This window comes from Chinchilla lanigera, unplaced genomic scaffold, assembly GCF_000276665.1.
Source record: "Chinchilla lanigera isolate Chin_1 unplaced genomic scaffold, ChiLan1.0 scaffold00065, whole genome shotgun sequence".
In the NCBI taxonomy this organism is placed as follows: Eukaryota; Metazoa; Chordata; class Mammalia; order Rodentia; family Chinchillidae; genus Chinchilla; species Chinchilla lanigera.
In genome coordinates, this window is record NW_004955466.1 from 5,081,398 (window position 1) to 5,095,485 (window position 14,088).

Consider the following 14,088-nt stretch of genomic DNA (forward strand, 5'->3'; position numbering starts at 1 on the left):
GCACTCTGGGAGACTGAGGCAGGAGGTTTGCAAGTCTGAACCCAAGTCCAGCATGGGCAACTTAGTGACCTATCAAGACCCTATATCCTAAACTTTTTTTTTCAAGGGCTAGGGATATAGCTCAGTGCAGACACCCTGGATTCAACCCCCAGTACTGAAAAAAATCTGTCCTGCCTTTGAAATCCCAGGGCACTTAGTTATGCCTCCCTTTTGATGTTTGCATAATTTGGTCTTATTCTGTCTTTACACTATGTTAAGCCACCTGAGAGCAGAATTCATGTTTATACCATATTTATGACCTTCATTATGATGCCTTGCCTGAGAAAACTCTCATTACTCAAAAATGTCTAAATGTCATTTTTCGGTTTTGAGACAGGTCTCACTATGTAGTTTAGGCTCGTCTTGAACTCACTGCACAGCCCAGCCTGGCCTCAAATGCATGGTGATCCTCCTGCCTCAGCTTCCCAAGTCTCGGGGTTACAGGTGGTATGCCATCACACCTGATTTAGAAATAAATTGTAATACTTATTCTACGTTATTTTTACTATAGCAGTTAGTAACAATGGGCCTAGCAGGTAGTAGATGTTTCATGCATATATTTTTAGCCTTTTAATTTGTATTTTCAATTTATTCATTTCATTTTTATTGGCATTTAATTTACATATAGTAATATTCACTATTTTCAGTGTACTTTTTTAGGTTTTGATGAATATATGTAGTTATTTGTATATATATGGTGGTATATATAACTTGTATATACCACCATATACAAAATTGGTGTATAGTAAATTGGTATATACAATATATGGTAGTATATACAATTTGTATATATATGGTGGTACCCTGCCATGATCACTCCTAGATTTCCCTCATGTTTGTTTGGTGACAACCCTTTTCTAGACCCTGACCCTTGGCAACCACTGGTTTATTTTCTGTCCTTATAGTTTTGTCTTTTCTAGAATGACATATAATCACACAGTATGTAGCTCTCTGATTCCAGCTTTTTTTTAGACTTAGCATAAGGCATTTGTGACTCCTCTATGTTATGTGTGTTCTTACACATTTATCACCGAGTCACTAATATTCCACTCTGTGGATGCATCATTTGGTGTATTCATTTACTAGTTGACGAACATTTAGATTGTTTCTAATTTTTCTAATAAATATATTTCTGACAAATTCTTGTTTCTAATAAAGCTACTATAAATATTTGCATAGAGGTTTTGTGTGAACAGAAAATTTCATTTCTCTTGGGTAAGTACCTCAGAGTGGGATGGCTGGGTCATATGGTAAATGCATGTACAGTCTGGTAGGAAACTGTTCAGTGGTCTCCAAAGTGGCTGTACTATTTTGCATCCCCACAAGCAATGCACAGGCGTTTGTTTCTCTGCATCTTCATCAGTACTTGTAATTGTCAGGGTTTTTTTTGAGCCACTCTATTAGATGTATAATGGTATCTCATTGTGGTTTTAATTTGCATTCCTCTAATGACAAATGAAACTGAGGATCTTTTCATGTGTTTATTTGCCTTTCATATATCTTTTCCAGTGAAGCATTGGTATAAATCTTTTACTTATTTTTTATTGAGGTTATTTTCTTATTAGTGAGTTTTGAGCGTCTTTGTGTATTCTGGATACAAGTTCTTTTTCACACATGTTTTGCAAACATTTCAACCTGTCTACTGTTCATATTTTCATTCTCTTAGTGATGTCTTTTGAAGAGCAGATGTTTTTAATTTTAGTGGTCACATTGATTTTTTTCTTTTGTAGCATCTGATCCTTTAGGGATTGATTGTATTTTGGTGCTGTGTCTAATTGGGTTTGGTGTTACTTAACCCAGTGTCATTAAATTCTTTTAATGTTTTAATAGAATTTTTATAATTACAATCACTTTGAGTTCATTTTTGCATATAGTATAAGGTATGGGCCAACGTTCACTGTTTCTGCATATGGATGTCCAGTTGCTTCAGCATTGTTTAAGCATAGATGTCCATCTTCTTCTGGACTCTATTCCATTGAAATAGGTATCTGTCCTTCTGCCATACTTGACTACCTTGATAGTGACTGTAGTTCTTTGGTAAGTTTTACAATCAGGTAATGTGAGTCTTATAGTTTTGTTCTTCTTTTCAAAATGCTTTTGACTACTTTTTTTTTAACTTTCTGTAGAAATTTTTTAATCCTCATTAATTTCTACCAAAAAGTCCTGCCAGGATTTTGATTACCATTGCATTGAATTTATAGGTCAGGCTGGGAAGAATTGACATCTTAACAATATTGGGTCCTCCAATCTCTAGGCATGATATATCTCTATTTAGCTCTTTGATTCATTTCACCAATGTTTTAAAGTTTCCACCCTACTTTGATGTATTTATAGCATATTTTGATGTATTTATAGCTAAGTAGTTATGGGCTTGGGGGGTGCTATAGTTCAATAAATATTTGTTGAATTCATAAATAAACAGTGTCAACTGGCATGATAGTGCATGCCTATAATCCCTGCACTTGGGAGGCTGAGGCAGGAGAATCCTTGTGAATTTGAGACCAGCCTGGGCTACAAAGTGAGCTCAAGGCCAGCCTGAACTGCATAGTGAGACTGTGTCTCAAAAAGCCAAAAAAAAAAAAAAAGAGAGAGAGATTACAACATGAATAAACAGTGTCAACCTACAAGTGCTTGTTATGAGTGCTTGTCTTGATTCTGTAGTCAAATGTGGACAAGATGCTAGAGTTGGAAGAGTCCTCACACCTCTGGACATGTCGCAGGGAGGCTGACAATGAGTGGTAGTTGGGTGTGAGTGGAGAGAGAAGCGGCGCTTCCCCAGTCATCCCGGAAATGAGCTTCATCGCTTTGTGGCCCACGCTCCGGGTTCTGAGAACCTAGGAGGAGGAGTAAGGGAATGGCCGGGAAGGTGCTCTCATAGCTAAGACCTTGAAATGGTGCTCATTCAGTCGCACAGCCTCATCACAAGGGTGACTGAAAAAGATCTCTGAGCTGTGTGTGCAGAAAGAGGAGAATTTGAAGCACTGGTAGGCCAAGCTATCTGTCATAGTAGCAGAGGGAAACTGAGGTGCGGAGTGGTCAGGTGACTTTCAGAAGGACACGCTACTAAGTATGGGAGTTGGGATTTCAATCTAAGTTTTCTGTTTGGATAGGATGGGATCACAGCATCAGCAGCAATCATAATAACAGCGGTATTTAACAGCCGTGAGAGTGGGTGTGCGTTAAATCGGGCACTGTCCACAAAGGTCTCGGTAATAATGTCCATGTTCCCCTCCGAGCCCTGGGCTCCCCTAGTCCTACAGAGAACGGAGCGTCTTTCTGGAAAACCGTGAGCAGCACGGTGCCTGCATGAGCCGTGGCTGGGAGTCCCACCCATGGACCCCAGGACAGGGGACTGAATAGACAAGCGACTGAGGGGTGCTGTCCCTGCAGGCCGCGAGGTTGGGCGCAGTGGAAACTGAGCCTGGGGCTGTCCCTTCTAGCACCTTCCGGTACAGCCCAGAGCGTGGCCCTGCAGAGCCAGGCTCGGTGTCCTGGCCCAGGATGGCAAAGTGTCCTTGCCAGCACCCGCTCCCTCAGGAGTCCTTGTGGCCTGGGCAACTTTTAAAAGGTGAACTTTAATTATTATAAAAGCTCTAACATGAATGGATAACTAAATGGGCACCCACAACTTATATATTATTTATGGGTCAGACATTTTAAATGGCTCTTTTCCTTTGTGTGGCAGAGATGTCGGAACAGAAGGTGTTCCGCGCCTGACATTTCTGTGACACAAGGTGAGGTAGGGCTCCTTGTCAGGAGCAGTTGGGGTGAGAGGCGGGAGCTCTTGTCAGTCTTGCGGGGGATGAGGTCCAGGTGGGGAGGTGAGTCGGAGCTGCTTGGAGGGGTCCCCAGATGCAGAGAGACTGGTCGGAGCTTGGACCCCAATGCCACTGCCCATTCCCTCTGCCATGTGGCCCAGCACCAGAGGGAGAGGTGGCCGGGCGCGAGTGGTGGGGGCACCAGGAGCAACCGCGGCAGCACAGGGCATGATGAAGAAGCCTTGGGACTGCCGCCGCGTGTCACACTGCCGGTCCCTTGCGCCTTGACCCCCAGAGTGGCCTCCAAGTAGTGGATCCTCTGTAGAAGGCCCTCTTACCCTCTTAGGGAGCCGCCCTTTGAGTTTCTCAGTTCCGTCCATTTATCCTGCAAATGGTTTTTAGCCGCGCTCCTGCTGCCTGGCACGGTGCTGGCCTGTCGCACTCCTGTGCTCCCTGCCTCCCTTCTCATCGCCGTCCACGCCTGGCATTCTCCAGGTGCTCGTGCTCGCCCGTGAGATCTTCTTGTTTTCGTCGCATTTCTCAGTCCCTAACAAGCTCTTCATATAGCGTCATGCGTCTGGGTTTCCTCTTCCGTAAATTACCTGCTCTTGGCTTTGGGCGACTTGGTCAAGGAGTTTGGCTCTGACAGGGAGGAGAGAATGGTAAGCAGGAGGGGTGCTTAAGAGGGGGAAGCGTTGAGTGTGTTAAACGAAGAGGGAAGAGAGAAAGGGGTGAGCGTTCGTCTTTCCCCCGGGTTCTCGGGTGGGCAGCAGGACGGCAAGGACCTGGCCTTCCCGAGCGCTGGCGGTGAGGCTAGGGGAGGTGGTGAGCCTGGGAAAGGGAGTGGGTGCTGGGCTCTAGCACCTTTCCCGAGCCTGTCTGATGTCCCCTCCACTTGAGACATAGAGTGAGTGGAAGGCTGTGGGGTTGGATAGGAGGGGAAAGGTAACGTGAAAACGCCCTACATTGGGCTTCAAAATGTTGAAATTCATATTGATTTTAAAGTGCAAAGGGAGAGGAGAGATGGCCAAGTGTCAGGCTATGCGGTGGCACACGTAAAGCTTCGGAGGTCTGGGACACGATGGTGGGGGTGCGCAGCCGGCGACCCCTGGGTTGAGCAGAGTCAGCATAAGGAAGCGTGCAGCAAAGCTTTGGATTGGCTGCATTTCTAGAGCCTTCCAGAGGAAGGCGGTGTTGTTACGAGGGTCTGTGGGGTCGTTGGAGGGGCTGACCATGGGCAGAGGTGGACAAGACCGAACAGGAAGTGGTAAGGGCCGGAAGTGAGTTGAAAGTCTCGGAACATAAAGGGATGACGAACGGAAGATGCCTTACAGAGGCGTAAAGGCCGGCCCTGGTGGTGAGTAGAGATTGAAGGGCACTCAGGGTGTGCGTGGGTCAAGAGACATGGTGAGAAGAGGCTCCAGAGTTCGAGATGAGGTCTCTAGGAGGAGGACAGTATTTACTGAGCACCTACTGTGCCCCAGCACATCCCTGTAGGCCCTGGAATGCAACAGTGAAGAAGACAGGGCCGCTGCCTGCAAGGAGCCTGCAGTCTAGGCAAGGAGAAGAAGCAGAGAGTAAACTGGCAGATGTCTGAATAAGTACAGCCGTGATAAATGGTGATCAGGGCGCCAAGACCAAGGATGACAGCGGGGGGCCTGGGCTAGAGTCCCTGGGGAGGACTTGCACAACGGAGAGGTGTCTGAGAAGACGCCTGAGACAGCAGAAAGAGCCAGGCAGGCAAGGGCGCTCCAGGAAGCATGCTAGGGAGAGGGCCCTGGACACACAAGGCCCTGAGCCAGGGAGGAAGGGCAAGTTTAAAGAACCACGAGGCGCCGCGCAAGTTGTCTGTCATGAGGGTGGGGAGTTGAGGCTGGAAAGGGAGGCAGAAGCCAGACCGTGCCAGAAGGATGACAGGGCCGTGGTAAAGGGTTGACTTTTATTGCAAGTTCTATTTTTCTCCCTAGGGCATTGGTGGCGAACCTTTTAGAGACGGAGTGCCCAAACTGCAACCCCAAACCCACTTATTTATTGCCGCGAAGTGCCAACACTGCAACTAAACCCAAACACCGAGGTTTTAGTTTAGAAAAAGCAACTCATACATTAGCATCTTTTGTCTTAAAAGCATGATACTAGAGCTTTCAATTAGACAAATAGCTTTTTAACATTTGGTGTGCCTTAACACAGTTGATGTGGTCTTTGCTGTGGTACGCAGGCGGATAATTTGTCGAACCCGCTTGGCTCGGATGCCCACAGAGAGGGCCCTGCGTGCCCGCAGTGGCACAAGCGCCATAGTTTCGCCACCACTGCCCCAGGACATATGCTTGTCATCATTTCAGTGACCCATGGTCACTGTGGCCTGAAAATATTAAATGCAAAATTTCAGAAACAAACCACTCCTAAGTTTTAAACTGTGTACCATTCTGAATACTGTAGTTTGATGAAATCTTGCATCTCCCCCACCCCAGGCGGAAGTTACCTTTTGTCCCAGGTATCCACAGTGTATTTGCTCTCTCACTTTGTAGCACTCTCAGTAGCAAATTTACTACAATGGTCTCACAGCGCTTGCACTCAAGACACTCTTACTTTACTGAGTAATGGCTCTAAGGTACAAGAGTGGTGATACTGGCAGTTTTATTATAGAATATTGTTATAATCATTCTAAGTTATTTTTAGTTACATTGTTAATCTATTAGTATGCCTAATTTACAAATTACACTGTATCATAGCTATGTTCATACGAGAAAAACCATATACTTATAAGATGGGCTAGGGATATAGCTCAGTGGCACAAGCATCTGCCTGGCAAGCGCAAGGTCCTGAGTTCGATTCCCAGTACAAAAAAAAAAATTAAGCATGTACTTATAAGGCTTGATACTCTCTGCAATTTCTTAGAACACATAGTGGTGTTATCACACCTAGCAAGTTGGTTGTAATTCCTGGTTGTCATCCGTTATTGAGTTTACTTCTCAGATATTCCTGATTATCTCAAAAATGTGTTTTGATAGTTGTTTGATTCAGGATCAAGTAAGATACACGCTATGCTTGGTTATTACATCTTCTAAGTCTCTTTTAATCTAGAACAATCCACACTCTCTGCCTCCTCTTTTTGACCTGTTTTAATGTCATTCATTTGTTGAAGAAACTGAATTAGTTATATGCAGAATGCTCCCGTTCTGGGTTTGTCTGTTTCCGCATTTAGCTTTTTTTGATTTCCCGTAATTCCTGAAAATGAGAAATTAGCTCTAAAGACTCGATTATATTGAGGTCTGACACCTTTGGCAAGAACATCACCGGTCGTAATGTCCTTTGTGTTTCCTTGTATCAGGAGACGCTCAGCCTCTCATTGTCCTGGTCTTAGTGATACTAACATTCATCAGTGACTTCAGAGGCTGAGAACTTTATCCCTCCACTATAAAGTTTTTTTATCTTTTCGGAGCCAGTTATCTCACTAGAAATAGTTGATAGTTATTCAGTTATTATCTCCACCCGCTCCTGACCACTTACAGCACTGAGACTTCAGTACAATGTTGGCATTGTCGCCGAGTTCCTCAGCTCTCCTCAGGAAAGAGAGAGGTTGCTATGGGTTTAGGGGAGATGTCCTCACAAAAAAGGAGCAACTGGGCCTTTAAATTTTCTTTTTTTTTTTTTTTTGGTTTTTCTCTGGTACCAGGAACTGAACTCACGACCTTGCGCTTGCCAGGCAGGCGCTTTGCCGCTGAGCTAAATCCCCAGCCCCTGGGCCTTTAACTTTTCAACTCAACTACTATGGAATATTACTTATTCTGAAAGTGAGGGCCCGTGTTTATCTTGAAAGAACTGAGTCAAGAGAGCGAAGAGCAGGTATAGGACTGGGTAGTAGTAGCTTTCTGTAAATGTAGCTGTGGAGCCCAGGAATTCCAACAGGATGTAATCTTTGAAAACTGTGCAGACTCAGGGTCCTTTATCCTTTATCCAAAATGCTTGGGACCGGAAGTGTTTTGGATTTGGGATTTTTTTTCTCAGATTTTGGAATATTTGCATATACATAACGAGATATCTTGGGGATGTCTAAACAGGAAATTCATGTATGTTTCACACATACCTTGTATACATGGCCTGAAGGTGATCTTAGACAATAGTTTTCGTGAACTTCAGTTTTGACCCATCACAGGACTCGTGGTGTCATGTCAGCACCCCAAAAGTTTCAGATTGTGCAGCGCTTCAGATTTCGGATTGGCAGGTTAGCGATGCTCAGCCCTGATGGCAGGAGCATCATTTTTTCTCTTGCCTTTAATTGTTCCCTTCGGATATTTCGCCTCTGAGCAGGGTGTAAGGAGCTGATAGTCTGTTGTTAAGGCAGAGGGCTGATGAGCCAACCCCTGCATCGCAGCTGAGCAGCACTTGTTCCCAGACAAATCCCCGTAAGAACTGTTGGAGCCACGCTACCACCCGCCCCGCCCTTCTTCCAGCAGCTGCAGCATAACTGGAGTCAGTTCTTAGGCGGAGATTTTTTTTCCATGATGACGGTGGACAGGTTGTGACATGTAGGCCCGCAGCCCCTGACTGCTGCCAGAAGCTGGAGCAGAAGGCATCTGGGAACGGCCTCACCGACCAGCAGTGGACCTGAATCACCCGGTATTGCAGATGTGCGGGGATTATGTTGACAACCCCAGTCAGGAATCGTGAGGGCTTTAAAGACCCCCAGCCACACACCTGTTAAGGGACCAGCAGCCAGACTGAGTCAGAATGGGAACCATGCCGGGTGGGAAAGCGCGGTGTGCTCTGGTGCGGAAGAATAGCTTGTCTAGGCCTGAACTGATGGTGTCCCACTGCTAGAAAGGCCACGCTCAGGCAGCGTGGCTATCTGGGTTCTGTACCATCCCCATGGAGCTGAAACTCCCCTTTTGTGCTGTCCCAGGCGCTGTGATTCTACATGGAGCTGTGACTTCTAGCTGGAGCTTTGATTCCAGGTGGAACAGTGACTTCTAGGTGGAGAAGTCTAGGAGGTGGATGGAGGTGCCAGACTACAGCTTGGAGTGGGGAGGGGGTTAAGGTTGCAGATAGATTTAAAGTACTTTGTGACCGCATCCCATTGGCTCTCACTCTGTTTGAGCATGTATTGATGTATTTGACTGCTCTCTGAATTTGCGGGGAGATCACAGTCGGAGGAAGTGGAGGGGGATGTTCTCTCACTGGTGGTGCACTGGCAGAAAAGTTGCCAGGGGAACCTCAGGATTTAATCTCCTGACCTGGGTGGCCACAGTACCAAAAGCAGGTTAGAGGTAGCATCTTGGACAGGACAAACTAGAAAGCAAGCCAGGAGGCAAAGCTTACAGAAGGTAAATCAGAAAGTCAACACAGAGTGGCTCTCAGTTCTGTTTAAGGAAGTCTGTCCAAGCTGCTGCATCAGTCATCGCCCTCAGCCCCGCTGAGGAAGAGATGTCGACTTCCATGGCCCCTGTGTCCCAGGCCTAAACAGAGATACGTGCTGCATTGCTTCTCACTTTCCTGCAGCCCAGAGGAGAGGAGGGATGCTGGTTACTTTGTGGGGGGGCTGGAGAAGAGAGAGAAGAGGATCCCTTCTGTTTAGGGCCGTGAGGAGGCTGACGTGAGACCCAGCTCAACCTGGCTGGGAAGGCACTGTGGCCACTACCACATCCTCAGCTCCTCAGCATCCCAGCGATTCGCTGAGCGTAGCACATGAAGCTGGGGTTCCAAGGCCTCACGCTCCATCTAGTAGCAGATGGGTTCCCAGGATGCATGGGCAGGGTGGAGCTGTGAGTTGCATCAGTGATGTTGTGAAATCCCTGTACAAAGTAGGCGTCCCTTCGGGAGGGAGCTCTGTGCAAGCAGATGAGCTTCTCAGTTCTGAGCTGTGTATGAGCGAATGTCTAGAGCCCCAGCCTTCCTAAAATACAACCTAGGAACTGGGGCTGGCAAGAGCTTGCTGGGAAAGTCTCCTCTGAGGATGGGACTGCCCAGCTGGTAAACGGGCAGGTAGATGGATGGGGCAGGTGGCTTGCCCTGGACGTGGGGTCACGTGGACCAGGGAAGGCCCACCCCACCTTTGACAAGGGGTCTGGTGGCCTTCTTGGGGCTTGAGTGTGAAGTGGGCAATGAACGGACAAGGAATTATTTCGTGTGCCATTTTTTCCTGGGTTTGCTGACGGGATGTGAAGTCTAATTTTAGCCACGGGCCTACTTGTGATCTTCCATGAGTCATGGCGGCCATTCCAGGTGCGCAGATGACCGATAGCCTGGAAAGTGTGGCCGGGTCGCCTCGCCTTGAAGTCCCCTCAGGTATCAACCCGCTGGTCATTTCTGTGGCTCCTCACTTGAATAGGTTCCCCGTGAGTTCCCAATGCATGCTATTCTTCTTAGCCACAGCGGTGCCTTTATAGTCGGGCCTTTGAAGAGCTATTGAGACTGTAATAGAAATAGACGAGGGTGACACTGAAGGAGCCCTGGGTCGAGCTTGGTTTCAGGCCTGGCATGGGGCTTTTCTTTCTGGAATAACCATCTGTAGCTTTCCTGTTTGCTTTCTTTCGGCCTAGCACACCTGAGTCTCCGAGGGCTTCCTTGCTTGAACCCTTTGGCCCACCCTAGCGGGCCTGGCTGATGAAATGCCACCTGGGCAGAGGTGGGTGTTCCACAGAGGAGGAAGGCTCGCTTCCGAGCCTTCTTTTCCTAGCATTTGCCTTCAAGGACTTGACCCTTCCGAAAGCAAACAGTCTGATTCATGTGTTCAGACGCACATGTGTCTTTTCATGTTCCCGGCAGAGCTCCGGCCTCCTCTGAGCCGAGGCTGCAGGAAGGAAGGCGTTTTAAAGCAGGATGAACTGCTTTCAAGTCGCTGCGCCCCTGCACCCAGGGCCATCCATCTTGCTTTGAACGCTGGATCTGCTGGTCTGCTCGTTCAGGCTCATCTTTCTGGGGCAGACTTATTTACGGAGCCACGCTAAGTAATCTCACTCCCTGGCCCCACAGCCTGGGCCTCTCTTGGCCGCTCTTAAAAATAGCTCAGGATGAAGAGAGAGAGGCAGGGTCTGGTTACCTCCTGGGTTCAGGGCCTGATCTTACCGTGCCTCCTGCGTGTGAAGCTCAGTTCTGGTCAGAGGCTGCTGGACAGGCCTGAGCCCTGCAGGAGGTGGTGCGCCTGTCTGTCCCTCTCTTGCTCAGCCACCCAAGCTGGTGGTAGTTCCCTTAAGGGAAGCAGGAGAATGAAGAAAGGAGAGTCCTTCCCAGCTGTCTTGTCCAGCCAATTGAGGAGGAAATCTCAGGGCAGGAAGCAGCAGTTATGGGTGAGGACAGGCTGGGCACAGAGACAGGGGTGGCCGTGGGCATAGGCCTACCCTGGTGGTGTTGTGTTTGGGGTACCAACGGGTTCTTCCTCCTTATGCTCTCCCTCCCTCCAAATGGCAAAGCCCTCTGCCCAGCCCTGGCAGCTGGGGAATGTCCTCTGTCCCCACGGGCCTGGTACTTCCCCACCTGTTTCCCTAAAACCCATCCAGCTGAGGGAGATAGACTGGACTAGTTTGGCCTTTGGACTAAACTGAAGCAGTCATTCCCGAGGTCACCTTGGGCAGGCCTCGTCCTGCGTTAGGCCTGGGTTTTCTCCTCCGTGCAGGGAGGGTAGATAATTCTGGCTGCTGTCAGGGATGTGGTGGGATTGATTAACCAGTTTGGGGGAGAAAGAGTCCGGAGTGACTCCGAGTCTGAACAGTAAGAGCTGCATCAGAGCCGCATGCTCGGTGGATACACTGAGTTTCTTCTCTGTGTGCGTATGCCCGCTGGGGGCATGTTGGGTGTGTGTGTGTGTGTGTGTGTGTGTGTGTGTGTGAGTGTGTGTGTGTGTGTGTGAGAGAGAGAGAGAGAGAGAGAGAGAGAGAGCTGTTTGTGGCTTAGCTCAGTGTTGTCTTCGTAGTCAGGCCTTTGACTAACCGTCAGCACATCATCTGACCCCCACCCAGCCTGCAGCCCCCACCCACTCTTACTCCCTTGGAGGTGGAGGCTCTGAGCCCCAGTTCTCTCTTACAGACTTGGTCTGTGAATCCTGTGAGCTTCCGGGAGATGTCTGAAGGGCAGATACAGGGGAGCAAAGCCAGGCGTTTTCCAAAGGCTCAGTGCATTCCAGACCAAGCCAGTCCCCCAGCCTCCTGGCTCCAGTTACGCCATGGGGTCCCTCGACCATGGGGTGTTCTTTCTCACCTCAGGACTTTGCGCCTGCTTTTTATTCCTCTGTTTGGACTCTTGTCCCTTTCTGCCAATCCCGTCGCAGGCAGCTCCAGGGTTCCCTTTAGCACTCACCCAAAACTTCCCTGCTCCAGACACCCAGCCCTGCCTCATCTTGGTCTCTCTCAGGCACAGCTCACGACTCACTGGCTGTAAGTGTTCATTTAACTGTCTCTCCCGCTGGCAGGGTATAAGCTCTGTGAGGACACAGCCCACCTTCTCTTACTCATAACTGCCTAGCACAGTGCCGGCCACCGTGTGGAGCTTGATAAATATTGGTGTTAACTGTAAGTGGTGCCTCAGTTCACGAACTTGATTCTTTCCATGATTCGGGTCACAAACTAAGTTGGATGAGAACTGAAGCGAAGTCAATGGTTAGGTTCAGTGTTGACTTTACAGGGGAAATTTGATTTGCTTCTCGTCCGGTTCAGTTCTAGTGTATGTGCTGCCAAAGCAAGTGCTCTGGTCCAGGATGGTTTGCAGTCAGAATCATGGAGAGCATTGAGTTTGTGAACTGGAGCACCACTGCAAATGAATGAAAGAGTGAATGAATGAAGTGCTAGGTGAGCGAGTGCTCGACACCTGTTACAGTTCAGATCTAGATGTCTCTCTAAAGCCTCATGTGCTCATAGGTAGGGCTTCAGGGAGGTGATTGGCTCAAGAGCGCATGATACTTATCTGTGGATAGTCCCCTGGGTTTATAGCTAAATGTGACACTGGGAAGTGAAGCCTGGTGGGAGGAGATGGGGCACTGAGGGCATGACTTCCCTTGACCTCTCTCTACTTCCTGTCCCCATGCCCCTCTGCCAGGCCAGTCTGCCTTGCAGCCAGCTTACTGTGGACTGAAACTTCTACAAACTGCGAGCTAAAATAAACCTTTCTGCCTTAGAGTTGTGGGTGTGAGTATTGTGTCCTAGTGATGAGCAAAGAACTAAGATAGATTCTGGTGCCGTAGAAGTGGGGTTGTTGCTGTGGGATTGTACCTGACCATGCGGCTCAGAAGCTTTGGAATTGGCTCATGGGAGGAGTTTCAAAAGGTTTGGAAATGCCAGCTGAAGAAGCAGCCCTAGAGTACAAGTTTGGTGGGAAATCCTTGGAGCTCAGACCAGAAAGTTCGCTGCAATGCAACCAGAAAAGATCAGGCTCCAAAGGTTTCACTTGAGAAGAAGAACTCCATTGACAGTTGAACTGCAGATCATGTGTCTTATGCTCTGGCAGAAAATTTGTCTAGATTTTGCTCATGTCCAGAGACTTTGTAGGAGACAGATTGAGGGAGAGGGACTAATTAACCTAGAGGAGAAAACCTGAAGGCAGCCAAACATTCTGGCTACAGCTTGGATACTACCGTTGGGGGCTTTTAGTCAGCTCTATGTTGTGAATCAAGAGCAAACAACCCAGCAGAACGATTTTTGAAGTTTTTGAGTTTGGCCAGAGGGGAACATTAGTAGAGCTGAAAATAAAATAAAGTTGAGACCTGCAAAAATGGAGCAGAGGAGAACTTGGTTGCTGAAAAGATTAGCATTAAAAAGAAGCTAGGTTCTTTGGAACAGGACAATAGAAAAAATGCCTTGAGGGAATATAAGGACACTGCAAAGACCCACCCTTTGCAGGCTCAAAATTGCAAAGGTGAAAGATTCTGCTTTGAAAAGAGCACTGAATGGTGACAGCCTAAGGAACGAGACTTGGCTCCCCAGGGTTCAGTTTATCATTGTGGCACTCAGAGGCCCCTGCAACCCCCAGCAAGATGTAAAAGAGCTCCGCTGCTGCTCCAGTTGGCAGCGAACTTCCACATGGTGCTCATTCTACACTCGTGCAGAGTGCAAGAGTCGTGGGGCCAGGAAGGCTTCCACTCAGGTTTCAGAAGGAGGCCAGGCAGTGTGCCCCAGAGACGGAAGTGTGTGATGCTGGGAGTATGAAGCTGAAAGTGTAAGGAAGATCCCAGGATGTTGGAGAAGCCAGGAGCATGGATTGTCTGAGGAAAGCTACAAGGAGTGAGCAAAGCCAGCCTATGGGAGAGGGCACAAGGGCTGTAACTATGAGCAGTGCCATAGGGGAAGGGGCACCCAAACCTTTTGGA

At 48.2% G+C, this 14,088-nt stretch overlaps 1 protein-coding gene across 4 annotated transcripts in view; it reads left to right on the forward strand.

Annotated features, from left to right (window-relative positions):
• Sptb (spectrin, beta, erythrocytic) overlaps nucleotides 1-14,088 on the forward strand; it is a 156,224-nt gene that overhangs the window by 67,435 nt on the left and 74,701 nt on the right. Inside the window, exon 1 of one of the 4 annotated variants that reach the window (XM_013521954.1) lies at nucleotides 8,394-8,414. The exons of 2 other annotated variants lie outside the window; for them this stretch is intronic. The gene's annotated coding sequence lies outside the window, so the exon portion shown is untranslated. Of the gene's footprint in view, nucleotides 1-8,393; nucleotides 8,415-10,058; nucleotides 10,080-14,088 lie in introns of those variants that run through there. One more of the 4 variants, XM_013521955.1, reaches the window with a different exon arrangement.